Raw genomic sequence first — 7253 nt, 5'->3', positions numbered from 1 at the left:
CACACACACACACATATATAAATTGTACATTCACATCAGTCCCTAATACTCAACGAGCGTACAATCTTAATCCCAAACCTACAGAGAGATAAGTTTACGTAGAGATCGGAGACAGGTCCCTAACCAGGAATTGAAAGGAACAGGACAAAGCCTATACAACAATCATCCAGCTTTACAAACGTTCACACTCTAACTAAATATGAGAGAAGATGAATTCAGCGCTTCTCATTCTGGCCCAGCTGGTTGCGTCCAGCTCCGGGCGGGTTCCAGGTGCTAACCAACATCCAGCTGCAAACTCCAGGTTTCTTTCACTATCCTGATACCTGATACTGAGATTTGAGCGGGTTAAGCTCGCATTCCTCCTGAAGGTCCCTCCTGCAAGTAGCGGGAAGCTCATCCCCAACCCCCCTCCAGCCGGAACAGCCTGAGGACCCAAAAGATGAAGGTAAGTACCCTACCTGGAGACCTCATCAATACCGTGGGTCGACAGAGAAATCTCCAGACTCGTGGCCTGGCCAATCAAGTTGCCCCCTTCACACACCGGATAACATCATTCCAACATAACCCTTGTCATCAGTCAGCCTTCTTCCCTTCCAGATTCTTTTACCTAGCTTGACACTATTATTAATAATATTATGGATTTGTAAAGCAACAACAGTTTGTGAAGAACTTTAAAAGGAGACAGCACATTTACAATACAATTCAAAATCCCTCAATACAATTAACTGAACCTCCAGTGCAGATGGATGCACACACATTGGTTCTTAGTAGGCTACGTAGTAAAAGGCAATGTTCCTTTCTTCACTCAACAAGATCTATACTCAGGCAAGCTCTCCTGTAGATTAGAGAAATCTTCTCAACACCAAGGATAGAAAGTGAAAAATACTAACAACATGCAAAGAAATCTTCCCAACACGAAAGGTATCAAGCTAAAAATACTAAAAACATGCAAGCTAGCTTTAAAATCTACATAGAACTCCTTTTATCTATATCTAGATACATAAATATACCTATTTTTTCTGCCTGTAAAATCTTAGAGTCTTTTAGTTTTATCAAAGGGCCAAAAATGAAACTGTCTAGAGAGAAATTCTTCTTTCTTCAGTTTTGACATTTTTAGCCAAAAGATTGCAAGCCTGCCCACAACGACAAGGTAGACTCTTTTAGGGCAGGATCTACACTAAACTACACTACGCTAACCTTCTCCATGCTAGTCATGGTTTCTTTAGTGTTGGATACCTGTGTGTAATAGACCCTATCCTAGAACCTGCCTTCTTCCTCTCCAGACTTCTGTACCAAGATCTACAGAAGAGCAACCCTTTTCTTACACAAAATGGAGAAGAGATTATAAATGGCTGATACTGTTACAATATTCTGGGTGTTCAGCAATGATCATCTGTAATATCCCTACACATTTCCCCCTTCTTTGATCATTGTTGAGCACCTTTCTATATAAATCCATTTACATTAGCCTGGAATAACGCAGGTGAAGTGTACAAGATGGGAGAGCCCCCCAAGATGTGTCTATTACCTGATTAGATTTAAAGAGACACTAGGGGTATTGCCAACCATCTTCCACACATATTTTTACCTACTGATCCTCTAATGTAAATGGATGTACATACAATTTTTCTCTTACTAGCCTACCTACTAAAAGGCACTGTCCTTTCCAGTCTTATTTTTGTTTGTTATTACAGGTACTTATAAAGCTCCATCAATTTAGGCAGTGCTTTACACACAAACACACAAACACACACACACACACATATATATAAATTGTACATTCACATCAGTCCCTAATACTCAACGAGCGTACAATCTTAATCCCAAACCTACAGAGAGATAAGTTTACGTAGAGATCGGAGACAGGTCCCTAACCAGGAATTGAAAGGAACAGGACAAAGCCTATACAACAATCATACAGCTTTACAAACGTTCACACTCTAACTAAATATGAGAGAAGATGAATTCAGCGCTTCTCATTCTGGCCCAGCTGGTTGCGTCCAGCTCCGGGCGGGTTCCAGGTGCTAACCAACATCCAGCTGCAAACTCCAGGTTTCTTTCACTATCCTGATACCTGATACTGAGATTTGAGCGGGTTAAGCTCGCATTCCTCCTGAAGGTCCCTCCTGCAAGTAGCGGGAAGCTCATCCCCAACCCCCCTCCAGCCGGAACAGCCTGAGGACCCAAAAGATGAAGGTAAGTACCCTACCTGGAGACCTCATCAATACCGTGGGTCGACAGAGAAATCTCCAGACTCGTGGCCTGGCCAATCAAGTTGCCCCCTTCACACACCGGATAACATCATTCCAACATAACCCTTGTCATCAGTCAGCCTTCTTCCCTTCCAGATTCTTTTACCTAGCTTGACACTATTATTAATAATATTATGGATTTGTAAAGCAACAAACAGTTTGTGAAGCACTTTAAAAGGAGACAGCACATTTACAATACAATTCAAAATCCCTCAATACAATTAACTGAACCTCCAGTGCAGATGGATGCACACACATTGGTTCTTAGTAGGCTACGTAGTAAAAGGCAATGTTCCTTTCTTCACTCAACAAGATCTATACTCAGGCAAGCTCTCCTGTAGATTAGAGAAATCTCAACACCAAGGATAGAAAGTGAAAAATACTAACAACATGCAAAGAAATCTTCCCAACACGAAAGGTATCAAGCTAAAAATACTAAAAACATGCAAGCTAGCTTTAAAATCTACATAGAACTCCTTTTATCTATATCTAGATACATAAATATACCTATTTTTTCTGCCTGTAAAATCTTAGAGTCTTTTAGTTTTATCAAAGGGCCAAAAATGAAACTGTCTAGAGAGAAATTCTTCTTTCTTCAGTTTTGACATTTTTAGCCAAAAGATTGCAAGCCTGCCCACCACGACAAGGTAGACTCTTTTAGGGCAGGATCTACACTAAACTACACTACGCTAACCTTCTCCATGCTAGTCATGGTTTCTTTAGTGTTGGATACCTGTGTGTAATAGACCCTATCCTAGAACCTGCCTTCTTCCTCTCCAGACTTCTGTACCAAGATCTACAGAAGAGCAACCCTTTTCTTACACAAAATGGAGAAGAGATTATAAATGGCTGATACTGTTACAATATTCTGGGTGTTCAGCAATGATCATCTGTAATATCCCTACACATTTCCCCCTTCTTTGATCATTGTTGAGCACCTTTCTATATAAATCCATCCACATTAGCCTGGAATAACGCAGGTGAAGTGTACAAGATGGGAGAGCCCCCCAAGATGTGTCTATTACCTGATTAGATTTAAAGAGACACTAGGGGTATTGCCAACCATCTTCCACACATATTTTTACCTACTGATCCTCTAATGTAAATGGATGCACATACAATTTTTCTCTTACTAGCCTACCTACTAAAAGGCACTGTCCTTTCCAGTCTTATTTTTGTTTGTTATTACAGGTACTTATAAAGCTCCATCAATTTAGGCAGTGCTTTACACACAAACACACACACACACACATATATAAATTGTACATTCACATCAGTCCCTAATACTCAACGAGCGTACAATCTTAATCCCAAACCTACAGAGAGATAAGTTTACGTAGAGATCGGAGACAGGTCCCTAACCAGGAATTGAAAGGAACAGGACAAAGCCTATACAACAATCATACAGCTTTACAAACGTTCACACTCTAACTAAATATGAGAGAAGATGAATTCAGCGCTTCTCATTCTGGCCCAGCTGGTTGCGTCCAGCTCCGGGCGGGTTCCAGGTGCTAACCAACATCCAGCTGCAAACTCCAGGTTTCTTTCACTATCCTGATACCTGATACTGAGATTTGAGCGGGTTAAGCTCGCATTCCTCCTGAAGGTCCCTCCTGCAAGTAGCGGGAAGCTCATCCCCAACCCCCCTCCAGCCGGAACAGCCTGAGGACCCAAAAGATGAAGGTAAGTACCCTACCTGGAGACCTCATCAATACCGTGGGTCGACAGAGAAATCTCCAGACTCGTGGCCTGGCCAATCAAGTTGCCCCCTTCACACACCGGATAACATCATTCCAACATAACCCTTGTCATCAGTCAGCCTTCTTCCCTTCCAGATTCTTTTACCTAGCTTGACACTATTATTAATAATATTATGGATTTGTAAAGCAACAAACAGTTTGTGAAGCACTTTAAAAGGAGACAGCACATTTACAATACAATTCAAAATCCCTCAATACAATTAACTGAACCTCCAGTGCAGATGGATGCACACACATTGGTTCTTAGTAGGCTACGTAGTAAAAGGCAATGTTCCTTTCTTCACTCACCAAGATCTATACTCAGGCAAGCTCTCCTGTAGATTAGAGAAATCTTCTCAACACCAAGGATAGAAAGTGAAAAATATTAACAACATGCAAAGAAATCTTCCCAACACGAAAGGTATCAAGCTAAAAATACTAAAAACATGCAAGCTAGCTTTAAAATCTACATAGAACTCCTTTTATCTATATCTAGATACATAAATATACCTATTTTTTCTGCCTGTAAAATCTTAGAGTCTTTTAGTTTTATCAAAGGGCCAAAAATGAAACTGTCTAGAGAGAAATTCTTCTTTCTTCAGTTTTGACATTTTTAGCCAAAAGATTGCAAGCCTGCCCACCACGACAAGGTAGACTCTTTTAGGGCAGGATCTACACTAAACTACACTACGCTAACCTTCTCCATGCTAGTCATGGTTTCTTTAGTGTTGGATACCTGTGTGTAATAGACCCTATCCTAGAACCTGCCTTCTACCTCTTCAGACTTCAGTCCATGGTTTGGGGCACTCTGATGAGAAAATTCCATGTAAGGAGGCACTCCGATGGGAACAGTCCATGTTAAGGGGGGAAATTTGTCGGGACATTACAGAAGAGCAACCCTTTTCTTACACAAATTGGAGAACAGATTTGTAATGGTTGTTGTAATGGTCATCTGTAATGTCCCGACAAATTTCCCCCCTTACATGGACTGTTCCCATCGGAGTGCCTCCTTACATGGACTTTTCTCATCAGAGTGCCCCAAAACATGGACTGTTCCCATCGGAGTGCTCCCTTATAAAATCTGTTCCCATCGGAGTGCCCCCTTATAAAGTCTGTTCCCATCGGAGTGCTCCCTTATAAAGTCTGTTCCCATCGGAGTGCTCCCTTACATGGACTGTCCTCATCGGAGTGCCCCCTTACAGGGACTGTCCTCATCGGAGTGCTCCTTTATATGGACTGTTCCCTACAGAGTGCCCCCTTACATGAACAGTTCCCATCATAGTATCCCCTGACATGCAATGTTGCCATCTGAGTGCCCCCTTACATGGACTGTTCCCATTGGAGTGCCCCCTTACATCGACTGTTCCCATAAGAGTGCCCCCTTACATCGACTGTTCCCATCAGAGTACCCCCTTACCTGCAGTTTTCCCATCGGAGTGCCCCCTTAAATGGAGTGTCTTTATCGGAGTGCCCCCTTACATGGACTGTTTCCATCGGAGTGCTCCCTTATATATGGAATATTCCCATCGGAGTGCCCCCTTACATGGAGTGTCTTTATCGGAGTGCCCCCTTACATGGTCTCTTTCCATCGGAGTGCCCCATTGCATGGATTGTTCCCATCGGAGTTCCCCCTTACATGGTCTGTTTCCATCGGAGTGCCCCCTTACATGAACTGTTCCCATCGGAGTTCCCCCTTACATGGCCTGTTCCCATCGCAGTGCCCCCTTACACGAACGGTTCCCATCAGAGTGCCCCTTTACACGGACTGTCCTCATCGCAGTGCCCCCTTACATGGACTGTCCTCATCGGAGTGCCCCCTTATACGGACTGTCCTCATCGGAGTGCCTCCTTACATGGACTGTCCTCATCGGAGTGCCCCTTTATTTCACTTGCCCCCCCCTCCCCCCCAGACTGGCTCGCATTGATCGGGAAACGGCTGTACTGCAGTATCACAGATAGGGAGTGATTATAGTCCGCCCCTCCCCCGCACTCAGCACACTTCATATCATACAATCATTTCCTCTACATTGGCTGCCGATTGTTCCCCTTCCAGATGATAGATGGCGCTCTGTCACTCCGCATAGTTACTGCACGTCCGTCCTCTCCGAAGTGTTGCTGCCTTCTGAGCAGGGCCCTAGCTCTGTCTAGACTCCTCCCACCGATGACGTCAAAGGGGCGGGGCTGAAGAGCTCGCAGATAGGAACCTAGAGATTCCATTGGTTGATAAGAGACGGATACTGTTCTTGAACATGACGTCAAAGGGGCGTGGCTGAGGAGCGTCCAGGTAGGAACCTAGAGATTCCATTGGTTGCAAAGAGACGGACACTGTTCTTGAAGAAGCTGCCTGCACGGTCCTGAGTGGAGTGGAGGGGGCTGGCTGCAGAATGGAGCTCCATTTTGGAGGTCACATGTTACCTGTCCAGTGGAGCTCCACTATATAGCCTCTGATTGTTTGGATGTCATGGGATTGCTGTCTAAATTGGAGCTCCATTCTGCAACCAATCTCGATTGTCTGAATAGAGCCCCGCCTCAGTCTAGACTCCTCCCTCCAATGAGGGAATAAGAAAGGGGTGGAGCAACTGTGAGCAGACAGCAGGCGGAGCTAAGGAGCATGCAGGAGGAATGGGAGTGAGCTGCTTTGTAGAGTTTACATCATCTGCTAGGAGACTGGCGCTGTGCTTGGAGAAGCTGCCTGCACGGCACTGTTCCCATCAGAGTGCCTCCTTACATGGCACTGTTCCCATCAGAGTGCCCCTTTACATGGCCTGTTCCCATCAGAGTGCCTCCTTACATGGCCTGTTCCCATCGGAGTGCCCCCTTACATGGCACTGTTCCCATCAGAGTGCCCCTTTACATGGCCTGTTCCCATCAGAGTGCCCCTTTACATGGCCTGTTCCCATCAGAGTGCCCCTTTACATGGCCTGTTCCCATCAGAGTGCCCCTTTACATGGCCTGTTCCCATCAGAGTGCCTCCTTACATGGCACTGTTCCCATCAGAGTGCCCCTTTACATGGCACTGTTCCCATCAGAGTGCCCCTTTACATGGCCTGTTCCCATCAGAGTGCCTCCTTACATGGCCTGTTCCCATCAGAGTGCCCCTTTACATGGCACTGTTCCCATCAGAGTGCCTCCTTACATGGCCTGTTCCCATCAGAGTGCCCCTTTACATGGCCTGTTCCCATCAGAGTGCCCCTTTACATGGCCTGTTCCCATCAGAGTGCCCCTTTACATGGCCTGTTCCCATCAGAGTGCCTCCTTACAT

This window comes from Staurois parvus, unplaced genomic scaffold (assembly GCF_062004578.1).
Source record: "Staurois parvus isolate SC_StPar_1 unplaced genomic scaffold, SC_StPar_1.0 ptg000258l, whole genome shotgun sequence".
Taxonomy (NCBI): Eukaryota; Metazoa; Chordata; class Amphibia; order Anura; family Ranidae; genus Staurois; species Staurois parvus.
Note: the sequence above shows the minus strand (reverse complement) of the source record.